This window comes from Pristiophorus japonicus, chromosome 23 (assembly GCF_044704955.1).
Source record: "Pristiophorus japonicus isolate sPriJap1 chromosome 23, sPriJap1.hap1, whole genome shotgun sequence".
In the NCBI taxonomy this organism is placed as follows: Eukaryota; Metazoa; Chordata; class Chondrichthyes; family Pristiophoridae; genus Pristiophorus; species Pristiophorus japonicus.
The window spans coordinates 20,109,713-20,134,170 of NC_091999.1; the positions used below are offsets into that span (position 1 = coordinate 20,109,713).

The following is a 24,458-nucleotide window of genomic DNA, read 5'->3' on the forward strand; positions in this document are numbered from 1 at the left end:
TTTTTGGAGCACGCAAACTCATCTCTGTGTATGTATGTTTTCAAGTCTTTGTCTCACTCAGTCTGACCCTCCGTCTCAGTCTCAAACTTTCTGTCTCTCTCTGTCTCTATCTCACTTTCTGTCACTCCCTGTTTCCCTGTTTGTCTCTGTTTCTCAATGTGTCTCTCTCTTTCTCACGGTGTCCAGTTCTGTTCCAATCGGATTCTCTCAGTCTCTCTTTCTGACTGTCTCACTCTTTCCCATCATCTCTGTCTGTCTATGTCTCTGCCTGTCTGTCTCTCTTTGTCTGTCTCTGTTAGTCCCTGTCTGTAACCTGATAAGTATTTCCATCATTTTCTGCTTTTGTCTCTATCTCTCTCTCTCTATCTGTATCTCTCCTTGTCACTGTATTTATCATCGTCTTTCTCTCATTCTATCCCTCTCTCTCTTAATAGATCACACACACAGACCTCTGTATATGTATGTGTTTGAGTCTTTTTCTCACTCAGTCTGCCTCTCCTTCTCAGTCTCACACTTTCTGTCTCTCGTTGTCTCTATCTCGCTGTCTGTCTCTCGCTGTTTGTCGGTTTGCCTCTGTCTCTCAATGTGTCTGTCGACTTTTCATGGTGTCCAGTTCTGTTCACAACTCGATTCCTGCTCTGACAGAACTGATGCCCGTCAGTTTCTCGTTTGTATAGTGGTGAGTATCCCCGCCTGTCATGAGGAGTCCGGGGATCAAATCCCCGACGGGGAGGCAGTTGTTTCAAAATGTTGAATTTTACTTCTGTTTCTTGGAAGAGATTCATATTAAAAAGTTCCAGAGCAATATAGAACTGTAAAAATACAGGTAGAGGAGATTGCCTCTTCCTGATTTTGAGCAAACGGAGACTTTTTCATGATTCTTTGGCCGTCTGCTGCACAGAGATGGATGACTGAGTTGTTTCTGCGTAACGTTCAAGGAGGCAGAAATGCATTAGTCGTGGCCGAGTGGTTAAGGCGATGAACTCGAAATGCATTGAGTTTTCCCCATGCAGGTTCGAATCCTGCAGACTTCGATACCCAGCATTTTTCATTGCATTTCACAATTTAACCATGTCTCTGCAAAACTGATCCTGAGATAGGTGGAATAACATCCCACACCTTTCAACACTGACATCTCTTTCTGATTTGTATTAATCTGCAATATTAAAGATACATACGGATAGAAAAACGCAAAAAGCTGTCAAAGTTTCTACAGTGATTCAGACTGCCTATCCTTCTATATGTCTAAGGCATCGGTGCATCTCCGTTGGTGCGTGTAACTGTCTGTGGAAATCACCACCATGAATTTGGTATGTCCTGGAACTTATAAAAAAGTATTTGGAAAAATAATACTGTTGTGAACTTTGGTATCGGCTTTGTTGCAGTGGCAGCAGTCTCGACTGAATCAGGAGTTTGTGCGTTCAATTCCCACTCCTGAGACTTAAGCATATAATCTTGGCTAACACTCGAGTGCAGCACTTGGGGAATTTTGCATTGTTCAAGCTGTTGACGTTCGGATGAAATGTTAAATTGAAGCTCCGTCTGCACCCTCGTATGGATGTGAAACATCCCAGAGCATTACTCGAAAAAGAATAGGAGAGTTGCCCCCGTGTCAATATTACTAAAAATGTTCGTAAATGCTCACTGAAAAACGATGTGTTTGTGTGTGTCTGTGGGAGTGGGGTTGAATCCAGATTCTCGCAGAGACAGAATCCAGATTGTGACAGGACCAGGATGGCCGCGTGGTTAAGGCGGTGGCTTTAAAATTCAATGGACTTTTCCCGCGTGGGTTTGTACCCCACTCCTGGTATCTCTTTAATTTAACGCGGATTTCCTCCCATTCCGATCAGTGATACCGGATTTTCATCTGTTGAATCTGCAATTTTCTGTACCTATGTGACACTCTGAGCCGATAATGAAATGAAATTGTGAAATGTATCTGTGTCGCTCGGTCTCTGCCTCTCTCTCTCTTTCGAGAGCTGTGTATGCGTTTGTATGTTTGAGTCTTTGCCTCAATCTATCTGTCCCTGTTTCTCGATTTGTCTCTGTCTCTCAATCTGTCTCTTTCTCACGGTGTCCACGTCTGTCCCAATGGGATTCTCTCAGACTCTTTGTCTGACTGGCTCTCTCTTTCCCATTATTTCTGTCTGACCATGTCTTTGCCTGCCTCTGTTCGTCCCTGTCTCTAACCTGATAAGTATTTCCATCATTTTCAGTTTTTGTCTCTATCTCTCTCTCGCTATCTGTCTCTCTCCTTGTCACTGTCTTTATCATTGTCTTTCTCTCACTCTTTCCCTCTCTCTCTTTATAAATCGCACACACACATCTCTGTATATGTTTGTATTTGAGTCGTTTTCTCACTCAGTCTGCCTCAGACTCATACTTTCTGTCTCTCGTTGTCTCTATCTCATTGTCTGTCTCTCCCTGTTTGTCGGTTTGTCTCAATATGTCGGTCGGCTTCTCATGGTGTCGAGTTCTGTTCACATCTCGATTCCAGGTCTGACAGAGGCACTATCTGTCAGTTCCTCGTTAGTATAGTGGTGAGTATCCCTGCCTGTCATGCGGGAGACTGGGGTTCAATTCGCCGACGAGGAGGCAGTTGTTTCAAATGCACAAAGTTTTACTTTTGTTTCTTGGCATCGACTCATGTTTAAAAGTTCCAGAGTAATATAGAACATTAAAAATACAGCAAGATCAGATTGCTACTTCCAGATTTTTAGCAAACGGAGACTGTTTCAGGATTCTGTGGGTATCTGCTGCACAGAAAAGGATGACTGAGTTTTATCTAAGTAACATTTAAAGAGGCAGCGAACCAGTAGTTGTGGCCGAGTGGTTAAGACGATGGACTGAAAATCTATTGGGGTTTCCCCGTGCAGATTTGATTCCGGCCGACTGCGTTTCTCAGCATATTTCATTCTGTTTGATAATTTAGCCAGGTTCATGCAAAACTGATTCTGAGATAGATGGAACAAAAGCCAGCCAAAGTAGCGACCGTGAACCTGCCTGTCTATCCATCTATTTGTATAAGGCACTCTGTGTATATCTTGATCTGGGTGTCATGGTACATCAGTCAGTGAAAGTTGGTATGCAGATGCAGCAGGCGGTGAAGCAGGCAAATGGCATGTTCGCCTTCATAGCTGGGTGATTTGAGTATAGGAGCAGGGAGGTCTGACTTCAGTTGTACAGAGCCTTGGTGGGGTCACACCTGGAATATTGTGTTTAGTTTTGTTGTCACAATCTGAGGAAGGAAGTCCTTCCTGTTGAGGGAGTACAGCGAAGATTCACCAGCTTGATTCCCGGGATGGCAGGACTGACATATGAGGAGAGACTGGATCAACTGGGCTGGTATCCACTGGAGTTTAGAAGAATGAGAGGCGCTCCCATAGAAATATATAAAATTCTGACGAGATTGGACAGGTTAGAGGCGGATAGAATGTTCCCATTGCTGTGGAATTCGATAACCAAGGGTGACAGTGTAAGATTAAGTGGTAAGGTATTTAGGACCGAAATGAGGAGAAACTTCTTCACTCTGGCATTCTCTACCGCAGAAAGTTGTTGAGGCCAGATCGTTAGATATATTCAAAACGGAGTTAGATATGGCCCTTACGGCTAAAGGGATCAAGGGGTATGGAGAGAAAGCAGGAAAAGGGTACTGAGGTTGAATGATCAGCCATGATCTTATTGAATGATGGTGCAGGCTCGAAGGGCCGAATGGCCTACTCCTGCAACTAATTTATTTGTTTCTATGTTTCTATGTTGATGCGTGTATATTTTTGGTTATTGTGTGTGTGTGTGTCTGTGTATGTCTGTCTGTATGCATGTCTCTGTGTATGTGCAACTGTCCATGGAAATCATCACCATGAATTTGGTGCGTCCTGGAAATTTTAAAAAGGTTCAGGAAAATAATACGGTTGTGATCTTTGGTATCGGCTTTGTTTCAGTGGCTCCATTCGCGACTGAATCAGGAGGTTGTGTGTGTCAGTCGCACTCCTGAGACTTGAGCACGTCATCTTGGCTGACACTCAAATGCAGTGCTTGGGGAATTTTGCATTGTTGAAGCTGTTGACATTCGGATCAAATGTTAAATTGAAGCTTCATTCGCACCCTCGGGTGGATGTGAAAGGTCCCATAGCCTTCTCATGGTGTCCAGTTCTATTCACAGCTCGAATATTGCTTTGACAAAACCCATGCGCATCAATTCCTGGTGGGAAAGTGGTGAACATCCCCATCTGTCACACGGGAGACCACGGTTCAATTCCCTAACGGGGAGGCTGCATTTTACAAAAGGCATAATTTTGCTTCCTTCTGTTTCTTGGTATAGATTCATGTTAAAAGGTTCCAGAGCAATATAGAGCAGCAAAAATACAGCCTCTTCCAGATTTTTAGCAAACGGTGACTTTTTCACTATTTTGTGGCCGTCTGCTGCACAGAGATGGATGGTTGAGTTTTAACTGAGTAAAATTTAAAAAGGCAGCGAGCCAGTAGTCGTGGCCCATTGGTTAAGGCCATAGACTAAAAATCCATTCGGGTTCCCCCGCATAGATTTGAATCCTGCCGACTCCGTTTCTCAACATATTTCATTCTGTTTGACAATTTAACCAGGTCCCTACAAAACTGATTCTGAGATAGACGGAAAAACGTCCCACACCTTTCAATGCCGCCGCTATTTTCTTTCTTTCATTAATCTGCAATATTCACGATACATACGGATAGAAAATCGCAAAAATCAGCCAAAGTTGCGACAGTGATTCAGCCTGTCTATCCCTCGAGATGTCTAAGGCATCGGTGCATGTCCGTTGGTGCTTGTAAATTTTTGTGTGTGTGTCTCTGTGTCTGTCTATCTGTAAAAATGTCTATGTGTATGTGCAACTGTCTGTGGAAATCATCACCATGAATTTGGTATGTCCTGGAACTTAAAAAAAAGACTTGGGAAAGTAATATGGCTGTGAACTTTTGTCTCAGCTTTGGTTCAGTGGCAGCATTCTTGACTGAATCACGAGTTTGTGTGTTCAAGTCGCACTCCTGAGACTTGAGCATATAATCTTGGCTAACACTCAACTGCAGCATTTGGGGAATTTTGCATTGTTGAAACTGTTGACTTTCGGATGAAATGTTAAATTGAAGCTCCGTCTGCGCACTCGGGTGTTTGTGAGAGGTTCCAGAGCATTACTCGAAAAAGAATAGGAGAGTTGCCCCCGTGTCAATATTCCGAAAAATGTTCGAAAATGCTCCCTGAAACCCGATGTGTCTGTGTGTGTCTGTGGAGGTGGAGTTGAAGCCCAGATTCTCACATAGACAGAATCCAATCGCTGACAGCACCAGGATGGCCGAGTGGTTAAGGCGTTGCGCTTAAGATCCAATGGGTTTATACCTGCGTGGGTTCGAACCCCACTCCTGGTAATTACTTAATTAAACAGTGATTTCTTCCATTCTGCTCAGTGATAACTGATTTTCATCTGTTGCATTTGCATTTTTCTGTAGCTCGGTGACAATCTGAGCAGATAATGAAATGAAATTGTGAAATGTATCTGTATCGCTCAGTCTCTGCCTCTCGCTCTGTCTTTAGAGAGCTGTATATGTCTTTGTGTGTTTGAGTCTTTGTCTCTCTCAGTCTGCCTCTCTCTGATTCACTGTGTCTGTCCCTGTTTCTCTGTTTGTCTCTGTCTCTCAATCTGTCTCCTTCACACGGTATCCAGTTCTGTTCCAATGGGATTCTGTCATACACTCTGTCTGACTGTCTCGTTCTTTCCCATCATCTCTGTCTTTGCCTGTCTCTGCTCGTCCCTGTCTCTAACCTGATGACTATTTCCATCATTTTTTTTTTGTCTCGATGTCTCTCTCTCTCTATTTATCTTTCTCTCTATCTGTCTCCCTCTTTGTCTCTCTCCTTGTCCCTGTCTTTCTCTCACTCTTTCCCTCCCTCTCTTTATAAATCACACAAACACATCTCTGTATATGTATGTGTTTGAGTCTTTGCCTCACTCAGTCTGACCCTAAATCTCAGTCTCAAACTTTCTGTCTCTCTCTGTCTCTATTTCGCTGCCTGTTTCTCCCTGTTTTGCTTTTTTTCTCTGTGTCTCAATGTGCCTGTCTCTTTCTCACGGTGTCCAGTTGTGTTCCAATGGAATTCTCTCAGTCTCTCTGTCTGACTGTCTCACTCTTTCCCATCATCTCTGTCTATCTATGTCTCTGCCTGCCTGTCTCTCTTTGCCTGTCGCTGGTAGTTCCTGTCTCTAACCTGCTGAGAATTTCCAACATTTTCTTTTAATTTCTTTGTCTCTCTGTCTATCTGTCGCTCTCTCTCCATCTGTCTCTCTCCTTGTCACTTTCTTTATGATTGTCTTTCTCTCACTCTTTCCCTCTTTCTCTTTATAGATCACACACACAGATCTCTTTAGATGTATGTGTTTGAGAGTCTTTTTCTCACTCGGTCTGCCTCTCGTTTTCAGTCTCACACTTGCTGTCTCTCGTTGTCGGATCTCGCTGTCTGTTTCTCCCTGTTTGTCGGTTTGTCTCCGTCTCGCAATGTGTCTGTCGACTTCTCATGGTGTCCAGTTCTATTCACAGCTCGAATATTGCTTTGACAAAACCCATGCGCATCAATTCCTCGTGGTGAAAGTGGTGAATATCCCCGCCTGTCACACGGGAGACCACGGCTCAATTCCCTAACGGGGAGGCTGCATTTTACAAAAGGCAGAATTTTGCTTCTGTTTCTTGGTATAGATTCATGTTAAAAAGTTCCAGGGCAATAAAGAGCAGCAGAAATACAGCCTCTTCCAGATTTTTAGCAAACGGTGACTTTTTCACTATTCTGTGGCCGTCTGCCGCACAGACATGGATGGTTGAGTTTTAACTGAGTAACATTTAAATAGGCAGCGAGCCAGTAGTCGTGGCCCATTGGTTAAGGCCATCGACTAAAAATCCATTCGGGTTTCCCCGCAAAGATTTGAATCCTGCCGACTCCGTTTCTCAGCATATTTCATTCTGTTTGACAATTTAACCAGGTCCCTGCAAAACTGATTCTGAAATAGACGGAACAACGTCCCACACCTTTCAATTCCACCGCTATTTTCTTTCTTTCATTAATCTGCAATATTCACGATACATACGGATAGAAAATCGCAAAAATCAGCCAAAGTTACGACAGTGATTCAGCCTGTCTATCCCTCGAGATGTCTAAGGCATCTGTGCATGTCCGTTGGTGCGTGTAAATTTTTGTGTGTAGATCTGTGTCTTTCTATCTGTAAAAATGTCTACGTGTATGTGCAACTCTCTGTGGAAATCATCACCATGAATTTGGTATGTCCTGGAACTTAAAAAAAAGACTTGGGAAATTAATATGGCTGTGAACTTTTGTCTCAGCTTTGGTTCAGTGGCAGCATTCTTGACTGAATCAGCAGTTTGTGTGTTCACGTCGCACTCCTGAGACTTGAGCATATAATCTTGGCTAACACTCAACTGCAGCATTTTGGGAATTTTGCAGTGTTGAAACTGTTGACTTTCGGATGAAATGTTAAATTGAAGCTCCGTCTGCGCACTCGGGTGGTTGTGAGAGGTCCCAGAGCATTACTCGAAAAAGAATAGGAGAGTTGCCCCCGTGTCAATATTCTGAAAAATGTTCGGAAATACTCCCTGAAACCCGATGTGTTTGTGTGTGTCTGTGGAGGTGGAGTTGAAGCCCAGATTCTCACATAGACAGAATCCAATCGCTGACGGCACCAGGGTGGCCGAGTGGTTAAGGCGTTGGGCTTACGATCCAATGGGTTTCTACCCGCGAGTGTTCGAACCCCACTCCAGGTCATTACTTAATTAAACAGTGATTTCTCCCATTCTGCTCAGTAATAACTGATTTTCATCTGTTGCATTTGCATTTTTCTGTAGCTCGGTGACAATCTGAGCAGATAATGAAATGAAATTGTGAAATGTATCTGTGTCGCTCAGTCTCTGCCTCTCGCTCTGTCTTTAGAGAGCTGTGTATGTATTTGTGTGTTTGAGTCTTTGTCTCTCTCAGTCTGCCTCTCTCTGATTCACTTTCTCTGTTTGTCTCTGTCTCTCAATCTGTCTCCTTCACACTGTATCCAGTTCTGTTCCAATGGGATTCTGTCATACTCTCTGTCTGACTGTCTCGTTCTTTCCCATCATCTCTGTCTTTGCCTGTCTCTGCTCGTCCACGTCTCTAACCTGATGAGTATATCCATCATTTTCTGTTTTTGTCTCGATGTCTCTCTCTCTCTACTTATCTTTCTCTCTATCTGTCTCCCTCTTTGTCTCTCTCCTTGTCCCTGTCTTTCTCTCACTCTTTCCCTCCCTCTCTTTATAAATCACACAAACACATCTCTGTATATGTATGTGTTTGAGTCTTTGCCTCACTCAGTCTGACCCTAACTCTCAGTCTCAAACTTTCTGTCTCTCTCTGTCTCTACCTCGCTGTCTGTTTCTCCCTGTTTTGCTGTTTGTCTCTGTCTCTCAATGTGCCTGTCTCTTTCTCACGGTGTCCAGTTGTGTTCCAATGGGATTCTCTCAGTCTCTGTCTGACTGTCTCACTTTTTCCCATCATCTCTGTCTATCTATGGCTCTGCCTGCCTGTCTCTCTTTGCCTGTAGCTGGTCGTTGCTGTCTCTAACCTGCTAAGAATTTCCAACATTTTCTTTTTATTTCTTTGTCTCTCTGTCTATCTGTCGCTCTCTCTCCATCTGTCTCTCTCCTTGTCACTTTCTATATGATTGTCTTTCTCTCACTCTTTCCCTCTTTCTCTTTATAGATCACACACACAGATCTCTTTAGATGTATGTGTTTGAGAGTCTTTTTCTCACTCAGTCTGCCTCTCGTTTTCAGTCTCACACTTGCTGTCTCTCGTTGTCTCGATCTCGCTGTCTGTCTCTCCCTGTTTGTCGGTTTGTCTCTGTCTCGCAATGTGTCTGTCGACTTCTCATGGTGTCCAGTTCTATTCACTGCTCGAATATTGCTTTGACAAAACCCATGCGCATCAATTCCTCGTGGGAAAGTGGTGAATATCCCCGCCTGTCACACGGGAGACCACGGTTCAATTTCCTAACGGGGAGGCTGCATTTTACAAAAGGCAGAATTTTGCTTCTGTTTCTTGGTATAGATTTATATTAAAAAGTTCCAGAGCAATATAGAGCAGAAAAAATACAGCCTCTTCCAGATTTTTAGCAAACGGTGACTTTTTCACTATTCTGTGCCGTCTGCTACACAGAGATGGATGGTTGAGTTTTAACTGAGTAACATTTAAAAAGGCAGCGAGCCAGTAGTCGTGGCCCATTGGTTAAGGCCATAGACTAAAAATCCATTCGGGTTTCCCCGCATAGATTTGAATCCTGCCGACTCCGTTTCTCAGCATTATTCATTCTTTTTGACAATTTACCCAGGTCCCTGCAAAACTGATTTTGAGATAGACGGAACAACGTCCCACACCTTTCAATGCCGCCGCTATTTTCTTTCTTTCATTAATCTGCAATATTCACGATACATACGGATAGAAAATCGCAAAAATCAGCCAAAGTTGCGACAATGATTCAGCATGTCTATCCCTCGAGATGTCTAAGGCATCTGTGCATGTCCGTTGGTGCGTGTAAATCTTTGTGTGTGTGTCTCTGTTTCTGTCTATCTGTAAAAATGTCTGTGTATGTGCAACTGTCTGTGGAAATCAACACCATGAATTTGATATGTCCTGGAACTTAAAAAAAAGACTTGGGAAATTAATATGGCTGTGAACTTTTGTCTCAGCTTTGGTTCAGTGGCAGCATTCTTGACTGAATCAGGAGTTTGTGTGTTCAAGTCGCACTCCTGAGACTTGAGCATATAATCTTGGCTAACACTCAACTGCAGCACTTGGGGAATTTTGCATTGTTGAAACTGTTGACTTTCGGATGAAATGTTAAATTGAAGCTCCGTCTGCGCACTCGGGTGGTTGTTGGAGGTCCCAGAGCATTACTCGAAAAAGAATAGGAGAGTTGCCCCCGTGTCAATATTCCGAAAAATGTCCGGAAATGCTCCCTGAAACCCGATGTGTTTGTGTGTGTCTGTGGAGGTGGAGCTGAAGCCCAGATTCTCACATAGACAGAATCCAAACGCTGACGGCACCAGGATGGCAGAATGGTTAAGGCGTTGGGCTTAAGATCCAATGGGTTTATACCCGCGTGGGTTCGAACCCCACTCCTGGTAATTACTTAATTAAACAGTGATTTCTCCCATTCTGCTCAGTGATAACTGATTTTCATCTGTTGCATTTGCATTTTTCTGTAGCTCGGTGACAATCTGAGCAGATAATGAAAAGAAATTGTGAAATGTATCTCTATCGCTCAGTCTCTGCCTCTCGCTCTGTCTTTAGAGAGCTGTGTATGTATTTGTGTGTTTGAGTCTTGTCTCTCTCAGTCTGCCTCTCTCTGATTCATGTTGTCTGTCCCTGTTTCTCTGTTTGTCTCTGTCTCCTTCACACGGTATCCAGTTCTGTTCCAATTGGATTCTGTCATACTCTCTGTCTGACTGTCTCGTTCTTTCCCATCATCTCTGTCTTTGCCTGTCTCTGCTCGTCCCTGTCTCTAACCTGATGAGTATTTCCATCATTTTCTGTTTTTGTCTCGATGTCTCTCTCTCTCTATTTATCTTTCTCTCTATCTGTCTCCGTCTTTCTCACTCTTCTTGTCCCAGTCTTTCTCTCACTCTTTCCCTCCCTCTCTTTATAAATCACACAAACACATCTCTGTATATGTATGTGTTTGAGTCTTTGCCTCACTCAGTCTGACCCTAACTCTCAGCCTCAAACTTTCTGTCTCTCTCTGTCTCTACCTCGCTGTCAGTTTCTCCCTGTTTTGCTGTTTGTCTCTGTCTCTCAATGTGCCTGTCTCTTTCTCACGGTGTCCAGTTGTGTTCCAATGGGATTCTCTCAGTCTCTGTCTGACTGTCTCACTCTTTCCCATCATCTCTGTCTATCTATGTCTCTGCCTGCCTGTCTCTCTTAGCCTGTCGCTGGTAGTTCCTATCTCTAACCTGCTAAGAATGTCCAACATTTTCTTTTTATTTCTTTGTCTCTCTGTCTATCTGTCGCTCTCTCTCCCTCTGTCTCTCTCCTTGTCACTTTCTTTATGATTGTCTTTCTCTCACTCTTTCCCTCTTTCTCTTTATAGATCACACACACATATCTCTTTAGATGTATGTGTTTGAGAGTCTTTTTCTCACTCAGTCTGCCTCTCGTTTTCAGTCTCACACTTGCTGTCTCTCGTTGTCTTGATCTCGCTGTCTGTCTCTCCCTGTTTGTCGGTTTGTCTCTGTCTCGCAATGTGTCTGTCGACTTCACATTGTGTCCAGTTCTATTCACAGCTCGAATATTGCTTTGACAAAACCCATGCGCATCAATTCCTCGTGGGAAAGTGGTGAATATCCCCGCCTGTCACACGGGAGACCACGGTTCAATTTACTACGGGGAGGCTGCATTTTACAAAAGGCAGAATTTTGCTTCTGTTTCTTGGTATAGATTCATATTAAAAAGTTCCAGAGCAATATAGAGCAGCAAAAATACAGCCTCTTCCAGATTTTTAGCAAACGGTCACTTTTTCACTATTCTGTGGCCGTCTGCTGCACAGAGATGGATGGTTGAGTTTTAACTGAGTAACCTTTAAAAAGGCAGCGAGCGAGTAGTGGTGGCCCATTGGTTAAGGCCATAGACTAAAAATCCATTCGGGTTTCCCCGCAAAGATTTGAATCCTGCCGACTCCGTTTCTCAGCATATTTCATTCTGTTTGACAATTTAACCAGGTCCCTGCAAAACTGATTCTGAGATAGACGGAAGTACGTCCCACACCTTTCAATGCCGCCGCTATTTTCTTTCTTTCATTAATCTGCAATATTCACCATGCATATGGATAGAAAATCGCAAAAATCAGCCAAAGTTGCGACAGTGATTCAGCCTGTCTATCCCTCGAGATGTCTAAGGCATCTGTGCATGTCCGTTGGTGCGTGTAAATTTTTGTGTGTGTGTCTCTGTGTCTGTCTATCAGTAAAAATGTCTATGTGTATGTGCAACTGTCTGTGGAAATCATCACCATGAATTTGGTATGTCCTGGAACTTATAAAAAAGACGTGGGAAAGTAATATGGCTGTGAGCTTTTGTCTCAGCTTTGGTCCAGTGGCAGCATTCTTGACTTAATCAGGAGTTTGTGTGTTCAAGTCTCACTCCTGAGACTTGAGCATATAATCTTGGCTAACACTCAACTGCAGCATTTGGGGAATTTTGCAGTGTTGAAACTGTTGACTTTCGGATGAAATGTTAAATTGAATCTCCGTCTGCGCACTCGGGTGGTTGTTGGAGGTCCCAGAGCATTACTCGAAAAAGAATAGGAGAGTTGCCCCCGTGTCAATATTGCGAAAAATGTTCGGAAATGCTCCCTGAAACCCGATGTGTTTGTGTGTGTCTGTGGAGGTGGATTTGAAGCCCAGATTCTCACATAGACAGAATCCAATCGCTGACGGCAACAGGATGGCCGAGTGGTTAAGGCGTTGGGCTTAAGATCCAATGGGTTTATACCAGCGTGGGTTCGAACCCCACTCCTGGTAATTACTTAATTAAACAGTGATTTCTCCCATTCTGCTCAGTGATAACTGATTTTCAGCTGTTTCATTTGCATTTTTCTCTAGCTCGGTGACAATCTGAGCAGATAATGAAATGAAATTTTGAAATGTATCTGTATCGCTCAGTCTCTGCCTCTCGCTCTGTCTTTAGAGAGCTGTGTATGTATTTGTGTGTTTGAGTCTTTGTCTCTCTCAGTCTGCCTCTCTCTGATTCACTTTCTCTGTTTGTCTCTGTCTCTCAATCTGTCTCCTTCACACGGTATCCAGTTCTGTTCCAATGGGATTCTGTCATACTCTCTGTCTGACTGTCTCGTTCTTTCCCATCATCTCTGTCTTTGTCTGTCTCTGCTCGTCCCTGTCTCTAACCTGATGAGTATATCCATCATTTTCCGTTTTTGTCTCGATGTCTCTCTCTCTCTATTTATCTTTCTCTCTATCTGTCTCCCTCTTTGTCTCACTCCTTGTCCCTGTCCTTCTCTCACTCTTTCCCTCCCTCTCTTTATAAATCACACAAACACATCTCTGTATATGTATGTGTTTGAGTCTTTGCCTCACTCAGTCTGACCCTAACTCTCAGTCTCAAACTTTCTGTCTCTCTCTGTCTCTACCTCGCTGTCAGTTTCTCCCTGTTTTGCTGTTTGTCTCTGTCTCTCAATGTGCCTGTCTCTTTCTCACGGTGTCCAGTTGTGTTCCAATGGGATTCTCTCAGTCTCTGTCTAACTGTCTCACTCTTTCCCATCATCTCTGCCTATCTATGTCTCTGCCTGCCTGTCTCTCTTAGCCTGTCGCTGGTAGTTCCTATCTCTAACCTGCTAAGAATGTCCAACATTTTCTTTTTATTTCTTTGTCTCTCTGTCTATCTGTCGATCTCTCTCCATCTGTCTCTCTCCTTGTCACTTTCTTTATGATTGTCTTTCTCTCACTCTTTCCCTCTTTCTCTTTATAGATCACACACACAGATCTCTTTAGATGTATGTGTTTGAGAGACTTTTTCTCACTCAGTCTGCCTCTCGTTTTCAGTCTCACACTTGCTGTCTCTCGTTGTCTCGATCTCGCTGTCTGTCTCTCCCTGTTTGTCGGTTTGTCTCTGTCTCGCAATGTGTCTGTCGACTTCTCATGGTGTCCAGTTCTATTCACAGCTCGAATATTGCTTTGACAAAACCCATGCGCATCAATTCCTCGTGGGAAAGTGGTGAATATCCCCGCCTGTCACACGGGAGAACACGGTTCAATTTCCTAACGGGGAGGCAGCATTTTACAAAAGGCAGAATTTTGCTTCTGTTTCTTGGTATAGATTCATATTAAAAAGTTCCAGAGCAATATAGAGCAGCAAAAATACAGCCTCTTCCAGATTTTTAGCAAACGGTGACTTTTTCACTATTCTGTGGCCGTCTGCTGCACAGAGATGGATGGTTGAGTTTTAACTGAGTAACATTTAAAAAGGCAGCGAGCCAGTCGTCGTGGCCCATTGGTTAAGGCCATAGACAAAAAATCCATTCGGGTTTCCCCGCATAGATTTGAATCCTGCCGACTCCGTTTCTCAGCATATTTCATTCTGTTTGACAATTTAACCAGGTCCCTGCAAAACTGATTCTGAGATAGACGGAACAGCGTCCCACACCTTTCAATGCCGCCGCTATTTTCTTTCTTTCATTAATCTGCAATATTCACGATACATACGGATAGAAAATCGCAAAAATCAGCCAAAGTTGCGACAATGATTCAGCATGTCTATCCCTCGAGATGTCTAAGGCATCTGTGCATGTCCGTTGGTGCGTGTAAATTTTTGTGTGTATGTTTCTGTGTCTGTCTATCTGTAAAAATGTCTATGTGTATGTGCAACTGTCTGTGGAAATCATCACCATGAATTTGGTATGTCCTGGAACTTAAAAAAAAGACTTGGGAAAGTAATATGGCTGTGAACTTTTGTCTCAGCTTTGTTTCAGTGGCAGCATTCTTGACTGAATCAGGAGTTTGTGTGTTCAAGTCGCACTCCTGAGACTTGAGCATATAATCTTGGCTAACACTCAACTGCAGCACTTGGGGAATTTTGCATTGTTGAAACTGTTGACTTTCGGATGAAATGTTAAATTGAAGCTCCGTCTGCGCACTCTGGTGGTTGTTGGAGGTCCCAGAGCATTACTCGAAAAAGAATAGGAGAGTTGCCCCCGTGTCAATATTCCGAAAAATGTCCGGAAATGCTCCCTGAAACCCGATGTGTTTGGGTGTGTCTGTGGAGGTGGAGCTGAAGCCCAGATTCTCACATAGACAGAATCCAATCGCTGACGGCACCAGGATGGCCGAGTGGTTAAGGCGTTGGGCTTAAGATCCAATGGGTTTATACCCGCGTGGGTTCGAACCCCACTCCTGGTAATTACTGAATTAAACAGTGATTTCTCCCATTCTGCTCAGTGATAACTGATTTTCATCTGTTGCATTTGCATTTTTCTGTTGCTCGGTGACAATCTGAGCAGATGATGAAATGAAATTGCGAAATGTGTCTGTATCGCTCAGTCTCTGCCTCTCGCTCTGTCTTTAGAGAGCTGTATATGTATTTGTGTGTTTGAGTCTTGTCTCTCTCAGTCTGCCACTCTCTGATTCATGTTGTCTGTCCCTGTTTCTCTGTTTGTCTCTGTCTCCTTCACACGGTATCCAGTTCTGTTCCAATGGGATTCTGTCATACTCTCTGTCTGACTGTCTCGTTCTTTCCCATCATCTCTGTCTTTGCCTGTCTCTTCTCGTCCCTGTCTCTAACCTGATGAGTATTTCCATCATTTTCTGTTTTTGTCTCGATGTCTCTCTCTCTCTATTTATCTTTCTCTCTATCTGTCTCCCTCTTTGTCTCTCTCCTTGTCCCTGTCTTTCTCTCACTCTTTCCCTCCCTCTCTTTATAAATCACACAAACACATCTCTGTATATATATGTGTTTGAGTCTTTGCCTCACTCAGTCTGACCTTAACTCTCAGTCTCAAACTTTCTGTCTCTCTCTGTCTCTACCTCGCGGTCAGTTTCTCACTGTTTTGCTGTTTGCTTGTGTCTCTCAATGTGCCTGTCTCTTTCTCACGGTGTCCAGTTGTGTTCCAATGGGATTCTCTCAGTCTCTGTCTGACTGTCTCACTCTTTCCCATCATCTCTGTCTATCTATGTCTCTGCCTGCCTGTCTCTCTTTGCCTGTCGCTGGTAGTTCCTGTCTCTAACCTGCTGAGAATTTCCAACATTTTATTTTTATTTCTTTGTCTCTCTGTCGATCTGTCGCTCTCTCTCCATCTGTCTCTCTCCTTGTCACTTTCTATATGATTGTCTTTCTCTCACTCTTTCCCTCTTTCTCTTTATAGATCACACACACAGATCTCTTTAGATGTATGTGTTTGAGAGTATTTTTCTCACTCAGTCTGCCTCTCGATTTCAGTCTCACACTTGCTGTCTCTCGTTATCTCGATCTCGCTGTCTGTCTCTCCCTGTTTGTCGGTTTGTCTCTGTCTCGCAATGTGTCTGTCGACTTCTCATGGTGTCCAGTTCTATTCACAGCTCGAATATTGCTTTGACAAAGCCCATGCGCATCAATTCCTCGTGGGAAAGTGGTGAATATCCCCGCCTGTCACACGGGAGACCACGGTTCAATTCCCTAACGGGGAGGCTGCATTTAACAAATGCAGAATTTTGCTTCTGTTTCTTGGTATAGATTCATCTTAAAAAGTTCCAGAGCAATATAGAGCAGCAAAAATACAGCCTCTTCCAGATTTTTAGCAAACGGTGACTTTTTCACTATTCTGTGGCCGTCTGCTGCACAGAGATGGATGGTTGAGTTTTAACTGAGTAACATTTAAAAAGGCAGCGAGCCAGTCGTCGTGGCCCATTGGTTAAGGCCATAGACAAAAAATCCATTCCGGTTTCCCCGCATAGATTTGAATCCTGCCGACTCCGTTTCTCAGCATATTTCATTCTGTTTGACAATTTAACCAGTTCCCTGCAAAACTGATTCTGAGATAGACGGAACAACGTCCCACACCTTTCAATGCCGCCTCTATTTTCTTTCTTTCATTAATCTGCAATATTCACGATACATACGGATAGAAAATCGCAAAAATCAGCCAAAGTTGCGACAATGATTCAGCATGTCTATCCCTCGAGATGTCTAAGGCATCTGTGCATGTCCGTTGGTGCGTGTAAATTTTTGTGTGTATGTCTCTGTGTCTGTCTATCTGTAAAAATGTCTATGTGTATGTGCAACTGTCTGTGGAAATCATCACCATGAATTTGGTATGTCCTGGAACTTAAAAAAAAGACTTGGGAAAGTAATATGGCTGTGAACTTTTGTCTCAGCTTTGGTTCAGTGGCAGCATTCTTGACTGAATCAGGAGTTTGTGTGTTCAAGTCGCACTCCTGAGACTTGAGCATATAATCTTGGCTAACACTCAACTGCAGCACTTGGGGAATTTTGCATTGTTGAAACTTTTGACTTTCGGATGAAATGTTAAATTGAAGCTCCGTCTGCGCACTCGGGTGGTTGTTGGAGGTCCCAGAGCATTACTCGGAAAAGAATAGGAGAGTTGCCCCCGTGTCAATATTCCGAAAAATGTCCGGAAATGCTCACTGAAACCCGATGTGTTTGTGTGTGTCTGTGGAGGTGGAGCTGAAGCCCAGATTCTCACATAGACAGAATCCAATCGCTGACGGCAGCAGGATGGCCGAGTGGTTAAGGCGTTGGGCTTAAAATCCAATGGGTTTATACCCGCGTGGGTTCGAACCCCACTCCTGGTAATTACTTAATTAAACAGTGATTTCTCCCATTCTGCTCAGTGATAACTGATTTTCATCTGTTGCATTTGCATTTTTCTGTTGCTCGGTGACAATCTGTGCAGATAATGAAATGAAATTGCGAAATGTGTCTGTATCGCTCAGTCTCTGCCTGTCGCTCTGTCTTCAGAGAGCTGTATATGTATTTGTGTGTTTGAGTCTTGTCTCTCTCAGTCTGCCTCTCTCTGATTCATGTTGTCTGTCCCTGTTTCTCTGCTTGACTCTGTCTCCTTCACACGGTATCCAGTTCTGTTCCAATGGGATTCTGTCATACTCTCTGTCTGACTGTCTCGTTCTTTCCCATCATCTCTGTCTTTGCCTGTCTCTGCTCGTCCCTGTCTCTAACCTGATGAGTATTTCCATCATTTTCTGTTTTTGTCTCGATGTCTCTCTCTCTCTATTTATCTTTCTCTCTATCTGTCTCCCTCTTTGTCTCTCTCCTTGTCCCTGTCTTTCTCTCACTCTTTCCCTCCCTCTCTTTATAAATCACACAAACACATCTCTGTATATATATGTGTTTGAGTCTTTGCCTCACTCAGTCTGACCCTAACTCTCAGTCTCAAACTTTCTGTCTCTCTCTGTCTCTACCTCGCTGTCAGTTTCTCACTGTTTTGCTGTTTGTTTGTGTCTCTCAATGTGCCTGTCTCTTTCTCACGGTGTCCAGTTGTGTTCCAATGGGATTCTCTCAGTCTCTGTCTGACTGTCTCACTCTTTCCCATCATCTCTGTCTATCTATGTCTCTGCCTGCCTGTCTCTCTTTGCCTGTCGCTGGTAGTTCCTGTCTCTAACCTGCTGAGAATTTCCAACATTTTATTTTTATTTCTTTGTCTCTCTGTCGATCTGTCGCTCTCTCTCCATCTGTCTCTCTCCTTGTCACTTTCTTTATGATTGTCTTTCTCTCACTCTTTCCCTCTTTCTCCTTATAGATCACACACACAGATTTATTTAGATGTATGTGTTTGAGAGTCTTTTTCTCACTCAGTCTGCCTCTCGTTTTCAGTCTCACACTTGCTGTCTCTCGTTGTCTCGATCTCGCTGTCTGTCTCTCCCTGTTTGTCGGTTTGTCTCTGTCTCGCAATGTGTCTGTCGACTTCTCATGGTGTCCAGTTCTATTCACAGCTCGAATATTGCTTTGATAAAACCCATGTGCATCAATTCCTCGTGGGAAAGTGGTGAATATCCTCGCCTGTCACACTTGAGACCACGGTTCAATTCCCTAACGGGGAGGCTGCATTTTACAAAAGGCAGAATTTTGCTTCTGTTTCTTGGTATAGATTCATATTAAAAAGTTCCAGAGCAATATAGAGCAGCAAAAATACAGCCTCTTCCAGATTTTTAGCAAACGGTGACTTTTTCACTATTCTGTTGCCGTCTGCTGCACAGAGATGGATGGTTAAGTTTTAACTGAGTAACATTTAAAAAGGCACGAGCCAGTAGTCGTGGCTCATTGGTTAAGGCCATAGACTAAAAATCCATTCGGGTTTCCCCGCATAGATTTGAATCCTGCCGACTCCGTTTCTCAGCATATTTCATTCTGTTTGACAATTTAACCAGGTCCCTGCAAAACTGATTCTGAGATAGATGGAACAACGTCCCACACCTTTCAATGCCGCCGCTATTTTCTTTCATTCATTAATCTGCAATATTCACGATACATACGGATAGAAATACGCAAAAATCAGCCAAAGTTGCGACAGTGATTCAGCCTGTCTATCCCTCGAGAAGTCTAAGGCATCTGTGCATTTCCGTTGGTGCGTGTACATTATTGTGTGTGCGTCTCTGTGTCTGCCTATCTGTAAAAATGTCTATGTGTATGTGCAACTGTCTGTGGAAATAATCACCATGAATTTGGTATGTCCTGGAACTTAAAAAAAAGACTTGGGAAAGTAATATGGCTGTGAACATTTGTCTCAGCTTTGGTTCAGTGGCAGCATTCTTGACTGAATCAGGAGTTTGTGTGTTCAAGTCGCACTCCTGAGACTTGAGCATATAATCTTGACTAACACTCAACTGCAGCATTTGGGGAATTTTGCATTGTTGAAACTGTTGACTTTCGGATGAAATGTTAAATTGAAGCTCCGTCTGCGAACTCGGGTGGTTGTGAGAGGTCCCAGAGCATTACTCGAAAAAGAATATGAAAGTTGCCCCCGTGTCAATATTCCGAAAAATGTTCGGAAATACTCCCTGAAACCCGATGCATTTGTGTGTGTCTGTGGAGGTGGAGTTGAAGCCCAGATTCTCACATAGACAGAATCCAAACGCTGACGGCACCAGGATGGCCGAGTGGTAAAGGCGTTGTGCTTAAGATCCAATGGGTTAATACCCGCGTGGGTTCGAACCCCACTCCTGGTAATTACTTAATTAAACAGTGATTTCTCCCATTCTGCTCAGTGATAACTGATTTTCATCTGTTGCATTTGCATTTTTCTGTAGCTCGGTGACAATCTGAGCAGATAATGAAATGAAATTGTGAAATGTATCTGTATCGTTCAGTCTCTGCCTCTTGCTCTCTCTTTCGAGAGCTGTATATGTATTTGTGTGTTTGAGAGTCTTTGTCTCTCTCAGTCTGCCTCTCTCTGATTCACTCTGTCTTTCCCTGTTTCTCTGTTTGTCTCTGTCTCTCAATCTGTCTGCTTCACACGGTATCCCGTTCAATTCCAATGGGATTCTTCATACTCTCTGTCTGACTGTCTCGTTTTTTCCCATCATCTATGTCTTTGCCTGTCTCTGCTCGTCCCTGTCTCTAACCTGATGAGTATTTCCATCATTTTCTGTTTTTGTCTCGATGTCTCTCTCTCTCTATTTATCTTTCTCTCTATCTGTCTCCCTCTTTGTCTCTCTCCTTGTCCCTGTCTTTCTCTCAATCTTTCCCTCCCTCTCTTTATAAATCACACAAACACATCTCTGTATATGTATGTGTTTGAGTCTTTGCCTCACTCAGTCTGACCCTCAATCACAGTTTCAAACTTTCTGTCTCTCTCTGTCTCTACCTCGCTGTCTGTTTCTCCCTGTTTCGCTGTTTGTCTCTGTCTCTCAATGTGCCTGCCTCTTTCTCACGGTGTCCAATTGTGTTCCAATGGGATTCTCTCAGTCTCTCTGTCTGACTGTCTCACTCTTTCCCATCATCTCTGTCTATCTATGTCTCTGCCTGCCTGTCTCTCTTTGCCTGTCGCTGGTAGTTCCCCTCTCTAACCTGCTGAGAATTTCCAACATTTTCTTTTTATTTCTTTGTCTCTCTGTCTATCTGTCGCTCTCTCTCCATCTGTCTCTCTCCTTGTCACTTTCTTTATGATTGTCTTTATCTCACTCTTTCCCTCTTTCTCTTTATAGATCACACACACAGATTTATTTAGATGTATGTGTTTGAGAGTCTTTTTCTCACTCAGTCTGCCTCTCGTTTTCAGTCTCACACTTGCTGTCTCTCGTTGTCTCGATCTCGCTGTCTGTCTCTCCCTGTTTGTCGGTTTGTCTCTGTCTCGCAATGTTTCTGTCGACTTCTCATGGTGTCCAGTTCTATTCACAGCTCGAATATTGCTTTGACAAAACCCATGCGCATCAATTCCTCGTGGGAAAGTGGTGAATATCCCCGCCTGTCACACGGGAGACCACGGTTCAATTCCCTAATTGGGAGGCTGCATTTTACAAAAGGCAGAATTTTGCTTATGTTTCTTGGTATAGATTCATATTAAAAAGTTCCAGAGCAATATCGAGCTGCAAAAATACAGCCTCTTCCAGATTTTTAGCAACGGTGACTTTTTCACTATTCTGTTGCCGTCTGCTGCACAGAGATGGATGGTTAAGTTTTAACTGAGTAACATTTAAAAAGGCACGAGCCAGTAGTCGTGGCCCATTGGTTAAGGCCATAGACTAAAAATCCATTCGGGTTTCCCCGCATAGATTTGAATCCTGCCGACTCCGTTTCTTTGCATATTTCATTCTGTTTGACAATTTAACCAGGTCCCTGCAAAACTGATTCTGAGATAGACGGAACAACGTCCCACACCTTTCAATGCCGCCGCTATTTTCTTTCTTTCATTAATCTGCAATATTCACGATACATACGGAGAGAAAATCGCAAAAATCAGCCAAAGTTGCGACAATGATTCAGCATGTCTATCCCTCGAGATGTCTAAGGCATCTGTGCATGTCCGTTGTTGCGTGTAAATTTATGTGTGTATGTCTCTGTGTCTGTCTATCTGTAAGAATGTCTATGTGTATGTGCAACTGTCTGTGGAAATCATCACCATGAATTTGGTATGTCCTGGAACTTAAAAAAAAGACTTGGGAAAGTAATATGGCTGTGAACTTTTGTCTCAGCTTTGGTTCAGTGGCAGCATTCTTGACTGAATTAGGAGTTTGTGTGTTCAAGTCGCACTCCTGAGACTTGAGCATATAATCTTGGCGAACACTCAACTGCAGCACTTGGGGAATTTTGCAGTGTTGAAACTGTTGACTTTCGGATGAAATGTTAAATTGAAGCTCCGTCTGCGCACTCGGGTGGTTGTGAGAGGTCCCAGAGCATTCCTCGAAAAAGAATAGGAGAGTTGCTCCCGTGTCAATATTCCGAAAAATGTTCGGAAATCCTCCCTGAAACCCGATGTGTTTGTGTGTGTCTGTGGAGGTGGAGTTGAAGCCCAGATTCTCACATAGGCAGAATCCAATCGCTGACGGCACCAGGATGGCCGAGTGGTTAAGCCGTTGTTCCTAAGATCCAATGGGTTTATACCCGCGTGGGTTCGAACCCCACTCCTGGTAATTACTTAATTAAACAGTGATTTCTCCCATTCTGCTCAGTGATAACTGATTTTCATCTGTTGCATTTGCATTTTTCTGTAGCTCGGTGACAATCTGAGCAGATAATGAAATGAAATTGCGAAATGTGTCTGTATCGCTCAGTCTCTGCCTCTCGCTCTGTCTTTAGAGAGCTGTATATGTATTTGTGTGTTTGAGTCTTTGTCTCTCTCAGTCTGCCTCTCTCTGATTCACTCTGTCTGTCCCTGTTTCTCTGTTTGTCTCTGTCTCTCAATCTGTCTCCTTCACATGGTATCCAGTTCTGTTCCAATGGGATTCTGTCATACTCTCTGTCTGACTGTCTCGTTCTTTCCCATCATCTATGTCTTTGCCTGTCTCTGCTCGTCCCTGTCTCTAACCTGATGAGTATTTCCATCATTTTCTGTTTTTGTCTCGATGTCTCTCTCTCTCTATTTATCTTTCTCTCTATCTGTCTCCCTCTTTGTCTCTCTCCTTGTCCCTGTCTTTCTCTCACTCTTTCCCTCCCTCTCTTTATAAATCACACAAACACATCTCTGTATATGTATGTGTTTGAGTCTTTGCCTCACTCAGTCTGACCCTAACTCTCAGTCTCAAACTTTCTGTCTCTCTCTGTCTCTACCTCGCTGTCTGTTTCTCTCTGTTTCACTGTTTGTCTCTGTCTCTCAATGTGCCTGTCTCTTTCTCACGTTGTCCAGTTGTGTTCCAATGGGATTCTCTCAGTCTCTCTGTCTGACTGTCTCACTCTTTCCCATCATCTCTGTCTATCTATGTCTCTGCCTGCCTGTCTCTCTTTGCCTGTCGCTGGTAGTTCCTCTCTCTAACCTGCTGAGAATTTCCAACATTTTCTTTTTATTTCTTTGTCTCTCTGTCTATCTGTCGCTCTCTCTCCATCTGTCTCTCTCCTTGTCACTGTCTTTATGATTGTCTTTCTCTCACTCTTTCCCACTTTCTCTTTATAGATCACACACACAGATCTCGTTAGATGTATGTGTTTGGGAGTCTTTTTCTCACTCAGTCTGCCTCTCGTTTTCAGTCTCACACTTGCTGTCTCTCGTTGTCTCGATCTCGCTGTCTGTCTCTCCCTGTTTGTCGGTTTGTCTCTGTCTCGCAATGTGTCTGTCGACTTCTCATGGTGTCCAGTTCTATTCACAGCTCTAATATTGCTTTGACAAAACCCATGCGCATCAATTCCTCGTGGGACAGTGGTGAATATCCCCACCTGTCACACGGGAGAGCACGGTTCAATTCCCTAACAGGGAGGCTGCATTTTATAAAAGGCAGAATCTTGCTTCTGTGTCTTGATATAGATTCATATTAAAAAGTTCCAGAGCAATATAGAGCAGCAAAAACACAGCCTCTTCCAGGTTTTTAGCAAACGGTGACTTTTTCACTATTCTGTGGCCGTCTGCTGCACAGAGATGGATGTTTAGTTTTAACTGAGTAACATTAAAAAAGGCACGAGCCAGTAGTCGTGGCCCATTGGTTAAGGCCACAGACTAAAAATCCTTTCGGGTTTCCCTGCAGAGATTTGAATCCTGCCGACTCCGTTTCTCAGCATATTTCATTCTGTTTGACAATTTAACCAGGTCCCTGCAAAACTGATTCTGAGATAGACGGAACAACGTCCCACACCTTTCAATGCCGCCGCTATTTTCTTTCATTCATTAATCTGCAATATTCACGATACATACGGATAGAAATACGCAAACATCAGCCAAAGTTGCGACAGTGATTCAGCCTGTCTATCCCTCGAGATGTCTAAGGCATCTGTGCATGTCCGTTGGTGCGTGTACATTATTGTGTGTGTGTCTCTGTGTCTGTCTATCTGTAAAAATGTCTATGTGTATGTGCAACTGTCTGTGGAAATCATCACCATGAATTTGGTATGTCCTGGAACTTAAAAAAAAGACTTGGGAAAGTAATATGGCTGTGAACATTTGTCTCAGCTTTGGTTCAGTGGCAGCATACTTGACTGAATCAGGAGTTTTGTGTTCAAGTCGCATTCCTGAGACTTGAGCATATAATCTTGGCTAACTCTCAACTGCAGCACTTGGGGAATTTTGCATTGTTGAACCTGTTGACTTTCGGATGAAATGTTAAATTGAAGCTCCGTCTGCGCACTCGGGTGGTTGTGTGAGGTTCCAGAGCATTGCTCGATAAAGAATAGGAGAGTTGCCCCCGTGTCAATATTCCGAAAAATGTTCGGAAATGCTCTCTGAAACCCGATGTGTTTGTGTGTGTCTGTGGAGGTGGAGTTGAAGCCCAGATTCTCACATAGACAGAATCCAAACGCTGACGGC

At 43.5% G+C, this 24,458-nt stretch overlaps 7 non-coding genes across 7 annotated transcripts; all 7 read left to right on the plus strand.

Moving 5' to 3' along the window:
- The first annotated feature begins 5,317 nt into the window (after positions 1-5,317).
- On the plus strand, positions 5,318-5,400 carry trnal-uaa (transfer RNA leucine (anticodon UAA)). The gene has a single exon. It is a non-coding gene; the product is annotated as a tRNA-Leu (tRNA).
- A 4,702-nt stretch (positions 5,401-10,102) lies between these two features.
- trnal-uaa (transfer RNA leucine (anticodon UAA)) lies at positions 10,103-10,185 on the plus strand. The gene has a single exon. It is a non-coding gene; the product is annotated as a tRNA-Leu (tRNA).
- Positions 10,186-12,490: 2,305 nt separating this feature from the next.
- On the plus strand, positions 12,491-12,573 carry trnal-uaa (transfer RNA leucine (anticodon UAA)). The gene has a single exon. It is a non-coding gene; the product is annotated as a tRNA-Leu (tRNA).
- A 2,305-nt stretch (positions 12,574-14,878) lies between these two features.
- trnal-uaa (transfer RNA leucine (anticodon UAA)) lies at positions 14,879-14,961 on the plus strand. Its single transcript has one exon. It is a non-coding gene; the product is annotated as a tRNA-Leu (tRNA).
- Positions 14,962-17,266: 2,305 nt separating this feature from the next.
- Positions 17,267-17,349, plus strand: trnal-uaa (transfer RNA leucine (anticodon UAA)). Its single transcript has one exon. It is a non-coding gene; the product is annotated as a tRNA-Leu (tRNA).
- Positions 17,350-19,654: 2,305 nt separating this feature from the next.
- Positions 19,655-19,737, plus strand: trnal-uaa (transfer RNA leucine (anticodon UAA)). The gene has a single exon. It is a non-coding gene; the product is annotated as a tRNA-Leu (tRNA).
- A 2,320-nt stretch (positions 19,738-22,057) lies between these two features.
- On the plus strand, positions 22,058-22,140 carry trnal-uaa (transfer RNA leucine (anticodon UAA)). Its single transcript has one exon. It is a non-coding gene; the product is annotated as a tRNA-Leu (tRNA).
- Positions 22,141-24,458: the final 2,318 nt, after the last annotated feature.